The sequence below is a fragment of the Coenobita brevimanus genome, chromosome 84 (genome assembly GCF_032717465.1).
Source record: "Coenobita brevimanus isolate Jiangsu-jjx chromosome 84, ASM3271746v2, whole genome shotgun sequence".
NCBI lineage: Eukaryota > Metazoa > Arthropoda > Malacostraca > Decapoda > Coenobitidae > Coenobita > Coenobita brevimanus.
Genome location: NC_137037.1, coordinates 12,605,584 through 12,621,672, shown reverse-complemented (window position 1 = coordinate 12,621,672; position 16,089 = coordinate 12,605,584).

Here is a 16,089-nt window from a genome sequence, read left to right as displayed (position 1 = left end):
TGATTCGTATATTACCTTCATTGCTACTAATATTCCCATCTCCAAAAGTATTGAAATTCTCGGCGTCTCACCTAACAGTGCCCTCAGCTGGACCTCTAATGTTAGATCACTTGCTAAAACCGCCTCAAAGAAACTCTGGTTATTGTACAGAGTCCGTAACCTCTTCACTGACGAGCAGTTAGCTATAAATTATACGAGTCATGTGCGATCTCAGCTTCAATATTGCTCACCCTTCGGTTGCATTAAAACAACTAGACAAAATTCAGAACAAAGCTGTTAGAATTATTAACAACCCTGCCATTACAAATACACTACCTCCCCTACAAGTAAGAAGGAATGTTGCCTCCCTTGCATTATTTTACAGATATTTTTATGGCAAATGCTCAGACGAAGTTGCGTTCATGGTGCCACCTCTCCATGCCTTCCTTCGTGCTACACGGGCATCTGGTAGCGCTCATGACTGGAATGTCACTCAGCCATATTGCAGAACTTCTGCCTATCAAAATTCTTTCATTCCCCGAACTGCATCTCTCTGGAACTCGCTTCCTCAGAGTTGTTTCCCTCCAAACTTCAATCCACAGCTGTTCAAGTCTAACTGTTACAGATATTTTATGAATAGAGGACACCAGTAATCTGGCGTATGGATTATTTTTTTTATTATTCATTTGTTTTTCCTTCCTCTGTTCTGTTATTTAGAAAAAAATAACGAACAAACATCTATAGGTGATTTTACGGCAGAATTAAAAAAAAAAAAAATGCTCTATCATCATGATCCAATTCCCAAGAATTACCGGGCCAAAACTACCAATTACCTCAGTAACGTGCCATATACACATACAAATTGGTAACCATGAGGTATCAAACAGAACCCTAAACTGACTCAGGAGAATAGCAAGGTGTCATATGCAGTTGTAAACTGGTAAGCAAGAGGCGTCGTTCCGACTTCTAAGCTGACGAGAACACAGTCCAAGGATTTAGGACAATGTAGAGGAATTAATGATTGTAGCACTATACAGTATTCAGTTCTGTGACTCCAGAATGTATGAAGTCACTATTCACTAACAATGTCTTTAGGAGCACACCTTCACTCACATGTCAGTGCACTTTCAAGCCTGCACAGACAAATATATCAGCAAACTCATATACACTCATAAACTCACACATAATAAAACACACTACAAACAACCCCCCCCACACACACACACGAAATGTCACTTAAGTTAGCGCAGTCATATAAACACACACACACACACACACACACGCACATTGGAGCAAGTGCATTACAGCATAATTCTCCCTCTCTCTCTCTCTCTCTCTCTCTCTCTCTCTCTCTCTCTCTCTCTCACCTCCACCACAGCACAGCTCACACCACCACCACAACACAAGGAAGACTGATCGTGGTGGTGGTAAGGGGTGTGAAGGAAGGGGGGTGGAGAGGTGTGAAAGAGGTGGGGGGGTAGGGAGGGAGAGATTGACGAGATTGGGGGAGAGTGAATTAAGCCAGAGAGAACGGAGGGAAGAGGAAAGGTATCTGTGTTAGGAGAGGAAGAGAAGTGTGGGGGAGGGGGCGGGAGAAGAGGAGGGAGAAGAGATGGAGAGGAGAGTGGGGAGGGAGGAAAAGCAACGAAGGGGGAGTTGAGATTAAAGGAGGGAGAAGGAAGGTACCGGGTATGTGTGGAGAGAGAGGGGCGAGGGGGAGGGAGAGAGGGTGGAATGAGAGAGAGCGCTACGTGGACAAGTAATGCCTCAAAAGGTCTTACGACCCATAACGAGGATATACTATGGATAGTAATTAAACATACGTTGCTAGTTTACTAGTGAAAGAAATATATAATAAAGCAGAAGAAGCTCCCCATTTACCTCTCCCACACGCAGAACGGGCACGGAAAATGAAGTGGACCTAACCGGGAGGACAAGACCTTTCAAGGAATTATTACAGGAAAGAAGGAATCATTCAGTCTACCACTATGCTAGGCGTAGCAAAACTGTCTAATTTAGCTTTCAACTGCTCTGTCGAGGAACTGTCAACTACCTTTGCTGGCTGCGATTCCAGGTACTGCAGATCATATAATTATGTGAAGAAATTGCCTAATGTATCTTGGTGGTAACCTTTCAAGCCAAGCCTCTGTCCATGATCCTTCAACAAGCTGCTGTTTAAACTAAATGTGTGCTGGTTGTCAGTTTCTTCAAATGCATGCAAGATTTTCAATACATCATTTAGCTGTCCCCGGAGATCCCTAGTCTTTAGTGAAAAGAGACCAGTGCTTGCAACTTTCTCTGGTATCCCACATGGCATCAGATCCTTCTGGTCTCGCAATATCCTTCTTCAGGGTTGGTGACCAGAACTGCACAGCATATTCCAGATAGGGTCGTGCAAGAGATCTGCACAAAGACTGGGTTACCTCCTTGTTTCTTTACTTAACTGTCTCTTTATATAATCCAGAAGTCTCTGCACTTTCTCCTCTACTTCAAGACACTGTTTGGAGAACCTGAGGTCACAGTTGACTGGTAAACATACGAGTAAGTATGTCTCCAAATCAGTGCATATGAATGCAGTTCCTAACAATAGTTGGTTCTTGGATCAGCATGTCCAATGTGTATCACCTTGCATTTGCTCAGGTTGAAGGGCATTTACTGCAATTCAGATCATTCACCTATTTTTAACCACGTCCCTATGTAGTTTTCCTCTGTCATCTCGAATGATGAGGTATTTATTCCTAGCTTTTGTGTCGTCAGCTAATTTCGTAATTCGGCTGGTGATGCTCATATCAACATCACTGATGTAAATGATAAATAGTAATGGACCTACAACTGAACCTTGAGGTACTTCTCTCTGACGTCCAGTCAGAGGTTTACCCATTGACTATCACTCCCTGGCACCAGTCAGTCAGCCAGTTTTCAGTCTCTGCAGCTACTCGTATTTGTCCCTGAATTCATAGTGCGCAAGTTTTTTCCATCAACCTTTGATGAGATACTTTATCAAACTCATTCTGGAAGATCCAATCAAGAATGGCAATTGCCTGGCACTGGGCATATTTGCAGACCATACAGTGGGAGAAATCAAGCTGGCCAAACAAGAGTGACGTCGCCTAAATACATGTTGCGAATCATATAGCAGATTATTGATTCTTGATTATCTACAATCCTATCTGCACCTATTGCTTCCAATAACTTTCTTGCCACTGATATACGGACCATAATTTCCTGGATAATGACGGTTTCTCCTTTAAAAAATCGGGGTCATATTTTCTCCCTTCCTGTCCAGTGGAAGTTCCACAGTAACCAGCGATTAATTAACGATATTAGCCAGGTGAGGGGCCACCTGGCCGTGTACTTCTCTCAGGACTCTCGCAAGAAGCTCATAAGAACCGAGGGATTTATAGGTTCTTAATCTGCCAAGTCTGCCGGACACTTCTGCTTCAGTGCACCTTCATGAGTAATGTTTGGCACAGGGATGTCACCTCACACGTCCTCAGTAGACACTGATGAGAAATGGGAATTCAGGATGTCTGCTGTTTCATGATCTGAGTTTCACAAAGTCTGCATCAAGCAATGGTTCAAACATGTTTTCTACACTTCACATAACCAAAGAACTCCTCGGAATTCTCCTTACAAAATGTCGCCAACTAGAGTTCTTCATTGTGATTACCGCTGTCTCCAAGTGACTCACCCTCCTTTACAGGTGGTTTTTGTCATTCTAGGCTGCTTTACTACCTTTGTGGAAGTTTCGGTATGCTGCCTTGCTTTTCCTAAATGTTGCTGCACGCTCCTATGTGAACAATCTGCGCTAGGAAAATAGTTATCGAACTGGCTTAAAAGATATAAACTTAGTCCATTGTGTCATAGAGTACCAGTACTCATTCTTACTCTGCCTTATTTCTAGATGCATTTTTACACACTCCCTCTCTAAGGCAAATTAAGTCAATATTCCTTAAGTCAGGTTCACTATGCAGCTGAGCTCTGGCTTCGACCTTGGGTACACGCGACGAGAATCAGATTAGATTATGGTCATTTCCTCCTGGTAGCTCGCTCGTCTACAGGAAAGAGAGAGAGAGAGAGAGAGAGAGAGAGAGAGAGATGGGGTGAAGGGGGGAGCAGGCATGTAAGTGAGGAAGGAAGATAAACGTAACCCTTTTTGCTCAAGGACGTCATCTTCTCTTATTTTCCTTACTGCTACCAGCAATTTCATTTACCTAGGGGAGATCTTTTGTTGGGTAGGGGATAGTGAAAGTGAAATCTAGCAAATCCAGACGGAAATGTCACTTCTACGAAAGAGAAAGTAGCGCAATGGTAGCAATAGGATAAAATAAAAGACCTTGTAATGGGGTTAAGGAGAGAGAGAGAGAGAGAGAGAGAGAGAGAGAGAGAGAGACAGACAGACAGACAGACAGACAGACAGAGAAGTAAGTCTATCTATCTATCTATTGCCAGACGCCTCAATCCCGTTTGGGGTGGCCACAAACAAATCGCCTCCATGTCGTCCTGTCCCCCGCCATTTCACTGCCCTGCTCTCAACTCACACCCCCCTCTCTCATATACCTCTCCACCCCATCCCTCCATCTCATCCTCGGCCTCCCCCTCCCTCTTCCCCTCTCCACCTCACTCACATACACTCTCTTCGTCAGTCTTTCACCCTCCATCCTCTCCACATGACCAAACCACCTCAGTGTGTTCCTCATAACACTTCCTATCACATCCACATCAACACCACAACGCTCCTTTATATCCTCATTCGTCAGCCTGTCTCTCCATGTAACTCCACAGGCTCCTCTTAAAGAACTCATTTCCACTGCTCTCACTCTTGACTTGTGTCCCTTCAACAACGTCCAAGCTTCACTTCCGTACGTTAGAGATGGTATCACAATACTGTCATGTAGTAACTTTTTCACTTCTATGCTCACTTCCCTGTTTCTTATCATTGCTTTCAAAGAACCAGCAACCTTTCTTCCCTGCTGCACCCTTTCAAGCACTTCACCCTCCAAGTAAGTGTAACCTCAATTTCCGATTAGCTGTCATGTTGAGTTAACGTTGCTGGTAATCCCAGACTTTGCCTTATCTCGGCGTCACAATACCCACCAATTACGATCAGATTACGATAAGATAATTTAGGGTGAGGAAGTTGAACCCCTTCTCTGCCATGGCGATTAATAAATTTAATTTCTTATACCTCAAATTGGTTATTAGTGGATTTTTTTTTTTTACCTGAGGAAATTAAGCATTAGACTTCAATAACACCAATACAAGATTTTCTACTCTAAGCTGATTGAAACTATCTGCTGATCGATGGATTGAAGTCATCTGGGGGATAATAATAGTTGTTGTAGTAGTAGTAGTAGTAGCAGTAGTTGTTGCTGTTGTGCCCTAGGCAGTCTGGCCGAACAGCCCCAAGTCCTAAGGAAGGCCATGGCCGAGACCGGGCTTTCCCACAGAGCTCTCAAGGAGTGTATGTTGTGTTGTTGGCGTAGGTGATTGTGTGCGATACAGTCTTCCATAATCTGTGTTAGATCCTGGATAGGCATCAGCGACAGAGCCATCCAGCCTTTTCCGGTAACTTAAGAGGGCTGGATCATGCCCACATCTCAGCCTGGCTAGGTGGACCCTGTCCTCACGAGGGAGAGGATTCAGAAGGATGGATATCGGGAGGCCGTGCATGCAGCTGTGTGTTGTCTTTAAGTGACTGAATGGAGAGGCGAGTGATCTGAGTATGGATTTTCTTCTGGAAGCTGGGCTGAAGAGGGCGAGAGGAGAGAGATGACAGTATTTGTGTATGATATCGTGTGCTGGATGTTGTTTTGATGTTCTTTGGTGTGTGTGGATGTGTTGCATGTAGTGTAGTGGATGCTGTGGGTTTGTGGAGGCTGTAGCATGAATTTGGGTGCCTCTCATGTCTAGGTGATCCTTGACTTTGAGGACTTTGGTTTCTTGGTTTAGGTGGTCTGTGGGTGTAGTAGCTGTGCAGCCTGTGATTATTTTTAAGGCCTTGTTCTGTATGGTCTGTAGAGTGTTGCAGTGTGTTTTAGCGAGGTTAGGAGCCCAAGCAGGGCTTGCATAATTCATCACTGAACGTATATATTGTTTGTATACGGTGGTAGTGGTTTCTTTGTTGTGTCCAAATGGTGTATGGGCAAGTGACTTCAAGGCAACGAGTCTTGGTGTTATTTTATTTTTAATGTTTGCGATTTTTTGTTTAAATGACACTGATGTATTGTATATTACACCAAGCATTTTTTTTTTTGGGGGGGGTGTATGTGGTAGGGGAGTGTTGTTTATGATGAGGTGTGGAATGTGACTGTTCTGCTCAAAATATCCCCAGCCAAATCTACAGTGACCCTTCTCACAAACTGGACAGCAGAACACAGTAACAGTAGTAGTAGTTGGTGGTGGTGGTGGTGGTGATGTTGGTTGTGTTGCTTTTGTTGTTGCTATAATAGTAGTTGATGCTGTTGTTGTTGTAGTAACCCCAAGCTCGACTAAAACGTGAGTCCAATGGAGTGCAAGCTGAACCTGTCCTGCAGTCCAACATCAACCTTTTGGGAGACGGGGAGGGAACTGCAGGACGCTTATTCTGAGCGAGCAAGCGTCGCGAGCGATCTTTACGTTCAGCAGAGAAATGAGCGGCCCGACACAACTCAGCCCGGCTCAACACGACACGGCCCGATTGCGATGGTTTTCAGAGACTAATAACTTTTCTACCATGTGAGATAGAGTAGAGATCTTTCAGTAGGTAGTAGATACATTCAATAAATTTTGTTTTTAGCTATATATTGACTCATAAGACCAAAGAAACCCTAAGCTTTCCAAGGGAATGTACCGAGGGTTTCAATTGACATGCTCCACTATGATATCGACTTGAAATAGATTTCCTGTTGTAACAATGTGTTTTCTTGCATGAATTCTAACAATCAAATATCGGATATTAGGCTCACAATTTTACATGAACGTTTTTTCTATGTTTAGGGGGAGAAATCAGCATGGATAATCACCCCAATTGTTTTTTATTTATTTATTTTTATTTTTTTTATTTTTTTTTTTTTAGATCAATAGCCAGGCATTTACCGAAGCATTTCGTTGACACAGGAAGTCGGGAGAAGAGAACTTAACATTGCAGGTGTGATAAATGCTACGGCGCCTCGCTATATGTACGGTACATCCAGAGAGAAAACGTGAGAGGGAGAGAACGTGAGGAAGTAAACATATTAACTCGATTATTCTTGTTATTGTTCAACTGCCTCAGCAGAAATGTTGATGATGAGAGGCATATGTACAAACGTTCGCTCGCTCGTCACGTGCTCACAAAGCACACTTTACTGGTATAACTATCCAGTAGACCCGTCCAGGTATATCGATGCTACCACGTGAAGATGTCCCTTCCAGCACCAACGGGGTTCGAGAGAACAATGAGAATCTCGATGCAGAAGAGAAGTGTGTTTCCTAACTGCTAGGAAAAAACCTTCCTCACTACTATTCTGCATCTTTTAATATGACAGGATTTCTAAGATCCAGTTTGCTACAGACTTTGATTACGATACACAGAGGAGACAAGTGAAAAAATCCATATGTACCTTGTAAATCATGATGAAAAAAAGGGACAAAACTAATCGCTACATAATAACGAGTTTTATTTTTTTACTTGCTATAGCCTTCCGATCAACAAGAAGGCGTATGTATATTGCAATAATAAACAAAATAGAATAAAATACTCCTGGGAATTAAAGGGGGTTAACTATGATCCCATGCAAAATGAACATACATGTGACCAAACCCAATAAAAACCATTTCTTCCCCTCAAAAAGGAAAACATTTAAGCATTTCGTAATGGCGCGTCCACACGTGCATTCAAACAAGTGCTGGCAACATGTATGTGTCACGGGGTTTTTAAGATTATACAATATTGAAGAATGATTTCCAATTATACTGAAGAGCAGGGACAATGAATTGTCTTGCTAAAAATCAAGCAATGATTACTTTATGTGGCTTGCTTCGCCGATTCTCTAAGAATGAGAATTTATAAACTTTCTCAACAGTACACAGCAGAGACTAATTCCTCACAATTGCTGTTTATTAGTACTGTTAGCCTCTAGAGAAAGTGACTTCACCCCTGACAATAAATAACTAATACTATTAATGACATCAGGTTCTTGCTGATGCGTTAACTCCTAGAAGGCACAACGGATTTTAAGCTTAATACAACAAGACTGGCCTAAGTACCAGTTATGAATAGCAAAGCGTTTATGCAAGCTAGGAGCTATAAGGGAAATAAGCTTAGTATGGAGAAATGAAACACGAGTTTACATTACATTAAGCTCAAAGAAAAAGAACTGTTAAATTTATTGATTACAAAGAAATAAATTTAACATTACATTTCAAAGTGAATTCAAATAAAGAGATCGCACTCACTCGCTCACTCAGAAGCTAAACTCATAAACCTAGGAAAACGAAAAGAAAATACTGGTCAGAAAAGTGGACAGAGCGGATGACTGGGTGTCGTTACTGAGGAGGGACACTGCACACGCTGAGCCTCTGGAATTCAATGGCGGCTGCGGGAACTGGGTGTCGTTACTGAGGAGGGACACTGCCACACACAACCTGCCTCCACGGCGCACATTTCTTGACTGACTGACTCGTGGGAAAGAGGCATGGCCTCCTTACCAACGGCTAGAATGAGCAAAACACGCCCAAAATAAATCGCTCAGCGGAAGCGCTAATGTCTTGCACAAAGATGATCATTTATGACACACTGAAATTTTGCCTGAAAAAAACACTCCCGACCGGCTGAATACGCAGCAGTTAAACTGAACGATAAACACTGGGATTCCACTAGAGTTCGCGGTTTCCCACAAAAGCCAATGTCACTAGCAGACTCGTGACATTACGCCCCATGAAAATAAATTTTTTTTTTTTCTTCAGAAAAAGATTTCAATATACATACATATAATTCCTAACTCAGTCACACAAGATTCACACTGTGGTGTGTGTGTGCTATCCTGCTACAGGAGAAAGTCACAGTCGCCAGTGAGCGAAGAAAAAAAAAAAATCGTATTTACGTTAACAGAAGCAAGCTTGAGGGAAAAACTTCGTGACGACAGTGAAAAATCCTGTATTCAGGTCAAACTGAGCGAAAAGTTCGCTACATTTATATTAACAACTATTTGTTATGTAGCGTAACATATGTAATACATGGTGTAGGTGTGACAGTTGTGGTGTAACTGTACCTATGTGTAAAATCATGTAATACAAAATTATAGTAAATAATGACGATGAGTCAGAAGAGAAGGGGTGGCAGCATGCGACAGGAACGACCAGCTGATCTGCATGGCAATGCTGCACCCGCCAGCTGCACCTGCGAAAGGAATCAAGATGGAGCATCAAAGTATCATTTTTCTCTCTCTCCCTAGCAATCAATACTTATGTCATTATTAACCAGGAAACGTAATTCTTGAATTCACAAATTGTTTAGAACCCTTATAGTTTACTGGTTAATGCTTATTAACTAGGAAACGTGCCAGTTCTTGAATTACTCAAATCTCTTAGAACGGGCAGTTTACTAGTTAACCTAATGTTATTAACCAGGAAACGTGCCAGTTCTTGAATTGCTCAAATTTCTTAGAACAGGCAGTTTACTGGTTAACCTAACTTTATACTTACGACTAATACAGGAAGCTGAGAATCGCTATGCAATCTCGGGCAGGTCACGTTTTAACACCCACCGTGGGTGTGAACACTCATGTGGATAATGTGCATTCTCCGGGAATCCTCAGAGAGGCCCACAGCTCGAGACGTTTCACAAGGTAATTCATACACAGCCTCGGACTGTCTCTGCAGGGTTCTCAAACTTCCCCCTTAACTTATGGTATACATGTATGTACAGGCCCTAGACATACTGTGTCCTGTAGGGCCAATGGGCGAGACGTCAGGTCTTACTGGTACACTAACTGGGAAGCAGGCTGGTCCCATATAAATAATAATGGTATTTCTTAACACCATCAACCACGGCCAAGAGTTCCTTCTCAACAGTACTGTAATTCCTCTCGGCGGGTTTTAGCCTACGGCTGTGGTATGCCACTGGGAAGATTCCACCTTCCGATTCCTGCATCAATACGGCACCTACTCCATCTTGTGAAGCATCAGTGCGCAGTATGAAAGGTTTGTTGGAATCAGGCAACTGCAAGATAGGCTCCTTGCACAACATGTTCTTAAGGGCGGCAAAAGATTTCTCTTGCACTTCTCCCCATTCAGTGGTGTTTGGAGCATATTTCCGTAGCACCTCATACAACAGTTGGGCAATGACAGCAAAGTTGGGGATAAAACTCCTATAATACCCCACTAGGCCAAGGAATGCCCTAACCTGTTTCTTGGTCACGGGTCTCAGGGCTTCTCTAACCTTCCTGATCTTGCCACCCTGACACCTGCAGTGATTGTTGCCAACAATATGTCCGAGGAACTCCACCTCACTGTGAGCAATCTTACATTTGCTAGCCTTCACAGTCATGTTGAATCTCTGGAGTCTACTGAAGACAATTTCCAAGAGCCTGAGGTGCTCCTCCAACGTGGCGGAGTGAACGAGAACATCATCAACGAACATCCCTACTCTTACAATACCATGGAGAACTTTTCTCATGGCACGATTGAAAACTGCTGGGGAATTGGTAAGTCCAAATGGGATGACTTTATACTGGTACAACCCCCTAGGAGTAGCAAAGGCAGTGAACTGACGGGTCTCGGGATGAAGGGGAATCTGGAAGAATCCCTTTGCCAAACTGAGCTTTGTAAAATATTGTGACCCTGCCAGCTTGGAGAAGAAGGCAATGTGGTCACCCATCGGCTCAGCATCCACTTTAGTGATTGCATTGACCCTCCTATAGTCGCCACAAATCCTGACTCCACCATCTTTCTTGCAAACTACTACCATTGGACTGCGGTAAGGAGATGACTTTTCAATAATACCTGCAATCTCCATGTCAGCAATTTCGTTATCTACTGCGCCCAGTAGTCGCATGGGAATCGGATATGGCTTAACCTTTACGGGAGTATCACTGGTCAACTCAATCTTGTGACAATCAATCTTTGCAAGTCTAGGTTGGTCAGAGAAGACATCAGCATACTGACAGAGCAGTGACCTTATGGCATTCTGATCACCTAATGCTAAGTCAGCGTTAAGTAAAACATCTTCGACAGTCTCTTCCTGATGGGACTGAGTGGTTAAAGGCTTGTCATCATGGTCATCAGCTGGGATCACCGCAGCTGCCCCGGTTTCTTCCAGTGGCTGGCCACTATCATCAGCTACTCGTAGGCCAGTCTCCTCGGGGTCTGACTCATGATAAGCCTTCAACATGTTAATGTGGAACCTTTTGCGAAGATTACCCATCTGAATTATGTAGTTGAGATCTGAAATGCACTCAACTACATCAAATGGACCCTTCCACTGCGCCAGCAACTTGTTCTGGGCAATGGGGAGTAACACCAGGCACTTATCGCCTGGACTAAACTTCCGAAGTTTTGCCTTCTTATCATAATAGGCTTTCTGAACTTCACACGCCTTGATCAGTTCTTCCTTAGCTAACTCGCACGTCGACTGGAGGTGGTTAGCTAGATCAAGGACGTAGGTGTAGGTGGTCTTGACTTCAGGGTCAGGTTCTTCATCGTCCCACAACTCGCGAAGGACTTGAAGTGGTCCACGGACCGACCTTCCATACACCAGTTCAAAAGGTGAGAACTTCAAGGAATGCTGTGGGGCTTCTCGATAAGGAAACAGAAGAGGAGCAATGAACCGCGGCCATTCCTTTGGCTGTTCGGCGGCCATGCGCTTTAACATCTTCTTGAGAGTCCCATTGAACCTCTCACACAGCCCGTTACACATGGGATGATAAGGCGTAGTTCGCAGGCCTCGGATGGACAGCAACCTGAATGCTTTGTTCATCATTGCAGAGGTGAACTGCGAACCCTGGTCGCTTAAGACCTCTTTGGTGATACCTACGCGACAAAACACTTCGATCAATGCCTCAGCAACAGTGACAGCCCCTATATTCTTAAGGGCCATGGCTTCAGGCCACCGTGTGCTGAAATCAACAATAGTGAGGATATACCTTGATCCATCACTTGCCCTAGGAGAGATTGGCCCAACAATGTCAACTGCTACTCTCTCAAACGGTTCAAAGATTACAGGCATTGGTTTCAGTGGTGCAGGACGGACACGTCCCCGGTCAGTGGTATGCTGACACACGTCGCAGGAATGCACAAGCCTTTTAATTTCCTGTCCCATTCCTGGCCAGAAAAAGTCAGCATGGTTGCGGTCAGAGGTTTTCTTTTGGCCCATGTGACCTCCCATGACTGAACAATGACCCAATTCAAACACTGCCTGGCGATACTTTGTGGGAACGACGAACTGCAGTCGAACCTCACCCTGGGGTGTTTGTGACTCACGGTATACCCGTCCTCGCTTGCGAAGGAACCTGGCTTGACCTCCTCGTGAATACTTAATCACTTTACCCTCCAGCTTCTTACGCACTGAGGCAAGTGTCGGGTCAGACTGTTGTTCTTGGACAACGTCTTGACTACGAATCAAATCTTGCGGCTTTGCTACGGTCAACGGGGTGACACGATTCAGAGCCTTGGCCATGGTTCGTGTTACTGCAACAGCCGAAGTCTGAGTAGCAACATCTACGGCGCAACTGTTTTTGATGCCCGGTATGTTGCCAATAATGAGGTCAAACAAGGGTTCTGTCATGACAACAGCAGCTGTCAAGCCAGTGTAAAAAGGAGATGCCACCTGGATACGTGCCTTAGGGAACAATCTCACTGACCCATCAATAAGTCTAACTTGGATCTGCTTTCCCGTGTACTCGTCGGGCCGAACTAAACTTTGCTTGACAGAGCAACCTGAGGAACCATTATCTCTCAGTACATTTACAGAAACACCTCCCACAAACCCTGGCTGAACAAGAAAGGCAGTGTTACTGGTGGAAGGGTCTGAGGAGGTAGCAGCCAGTCATTGGTGAGACTGCAGAACAAACGATGCAGCAAATGTGGTGCCCTGAGAACTTGACACCTGAGGGGTCGTGCTCATCATCTGAGGAGCTGGAGCATTGACCACCTGTGGAGGAGGGTTCACTGTCACTGGGGAACTAGTGAACTGCGGGGAAGTACCTGTACTGGTGGAGTTGGCACCACTGTACGCTTGTTGTGGCATAAGGGCTGCATTTGGATCCTGCCTCTGATACACTAAAGTCGATTGCCCTGACTGAGGGTTACGTGGTTTGTCCTTGCCCTGCTGCTGCTTGAAATACCGGTACTGCTGCTGGTTAGGGTTCTGTTTATTGTACCGCTTCCACTCCGGTTTCTGAGTGTTTTGCCCCTGGTCCTCCTCCTGCGGTTTTGGACCTTGGCCATTATTCTGAGAACGACCTTGTTGCTGGTGTTCAGTCTGAGACAGTTTCCCAGATTTATCAGGTTTCCTGTTCCAGGTATACTGCTTGCGAGTTTGATACTCGTATGCAGTAAAGAATGCGTCAGCCTTCTTCGCCATTTGGCTGGCATCTCCCACCTGGCAGATCTTAAGCTGAGCCACAAGTTCAGTAGGCCACAACTTTTCCAGCTGCATGCGCAGCATAAGGTCAATTATCCCCTCACGCATGGAAGGAGTTTCATCTTTCTCCATCCACTCATCTAAGTAAGCAGTAAGCCAGTCAAGAAACTGAATGGCAGTCTCTTTATCCTGTAAACGCACCCTCATGAACTGACTCTTGGCGTCGTCAACTGTGAGACCGTACGCTTTGACGAGTGCGGCCTTCATCATCTCATACGTGAGATTGTCTCCACGAATTCTGTGGAGAATATCGAGGGCAGGACCCTCAAACAGGCTAAGAAACAGAAGCCGCTTAGCTGCATCATCCAGCTGGTACAGTTGAGCCATGTCTTCAAAACGAGCTATGTAAGGCTCGATTTGCTCGCCATCTTTGTATGGGGGAAGCTTGATGTGTGGGGTCGCCATAACATATGCAGGGAGAACGCTCATAGAGCTTGGACCAACTGCACCAGATGTGTCTGAAGCCATGGAATCTCACTTGAGCTTCAGCACTTCAAATTCATGTTTTTCGCGTGCCTCTCGCTCGGCACATTCGTGTTCTCGTTCTCTCTCGCGTTGTTGTAACTCGTATTGACATTCTCTCTCTCGTTCCTCACGCTGTTCTCGCTCATGTTCTAACTCGAGTTCGCGTTGTTTTTGTTCGTGTTCACGCTGTTCTCGCTCGTGTTCGCATTGGATTCTACGCTCTTCACGAGCATCACTCTCGCGTTGCTGCTCGTGAGTAAGCCGAGAGAGGACGTAATTATTAATTTCAGTTGGGTCTGTAAGACCCATATCTTTGGCTTCCTGTACATAGATGCTGGTCGACATGATGCTAACTCAATCTAAGTACTAGCGACTCAGTACTGACTGCGATTTTTTTTGCAAAGAGAAATGCCAATAATCAAAAATAAATAATATAGGCACGGGTTAGTGGTGACCAGTTTTATCTAATTAAACTGGTAAAGAAAGAAAATTAAACAAACAACTGACTGTCAAAACTATTATGTAAATTAATAAAAATGAATCAATAATCACAAGTAAAATAGTGCCTATAGACTTTAATGATAAATGCCTAAGTATGAACAAATGAGTATTATTTCGTGAATAGCTTAGAGCTAGGAGTTAATATCCTGGCGAGGTCGCCAATTGTCACTGGGTTTTTCAGATTATACAATATTGAAGGATGATTTCCAATTATACTGAAGAGCAGGGACAATGAATTGTCTTGCTAAAAATCAAGCAATGATTACTTTATGCTGGCTTGCTTTGCCGATTCTCTAAGAATGAGAATTTATAAACTTTCTCAACAGTACACAGCAGAGACTAATTCCTCACAATTGCTGTTTATTAGTACTGTTAGCCTCTAGAGAAAGTGACTTCACCCCTGACAATAAATAACTAATACTATTAATGACATCAGGTTCTTGCTGATGCATTAACTCCTAGAAGGCACAACGGATTTTAAGCTTAATACAAGACTGGCCTAAGTACCAGTTATGAATAGCAAAGCATTTATGCAAGCTAGGAGCTATAAGGGAAATAAGCTTAGTATGGAGAAATGAAACACGAGTTTACATTACATTAAGCTCAAAGAAAAAGAACTTAAATTTATTGATTACAAAGAAATAAATTTAACATTACATTTCAAAGTGAATTCAAATAAAGAGATCGCACTCACTCGCTCACTCAGAAGCTAAACTCATAAACCTAGGAAAACGAAAAGAAAATACTGGTTCAGAAAAGTGGACAAAGCGGATGACTGGCTGTCGTTACTGAGGAGGGACACTGCACACGCTGAGCCTCTGGAATTCAACGGCGGCTGCGGGAACTGGGTGTCGTTACTGCAGAGGGACACTGTCACAAACAACCTGCCTCCACGGCGCACAAATCTTGACTGACTGACTCGTGGGAAAGAGGCAAGTACTGTGGCCGCCTTACCAACGGCTAGAATGAGCAAAACGCCCAAAATAAATCGCTCAGCGGAAGCGCTAATGTCTTGCACAAAGACGATCATTTATGACACACTGAAAAATTGCCTGAAAAAAACACTCCCGACCGGCTGAATACGCAGCGGTTAAACTGAACGATAAACACTGGGATTCCACTAGAGTTCGCGGTTTCCCACAAAAGCCAATGTCACTAGCCGACTCGTGACAGTATGCAACACAGTAAAGAACACACTGCAAACATATTGGTACGAGTAACAGCAGCGTCCAGATCATGTTGGCAACATCATGATGAAGTCTCAGCTGCTTGGTATGCACACTCATATCCCGTCGCCTTTGCTGCTGATGTTCGAAACATGTTTGCATACATCTGTCCAAATACTGCTGCATACATGTACCCAAACATGTTTCTAGCTATGTTGTCAACATATGTTCGAGGGCACGTGTGGACGCGCACTTTGATATATAAGATTCTGTTTCCTTAAAGCTTGAATGTTAGTTAACTCTGAAGATGTGATTGAAAAACTGAATTGTGCCTCGGTGCTCATGATAAATAATATAATTAAGGCTGTGTGTATT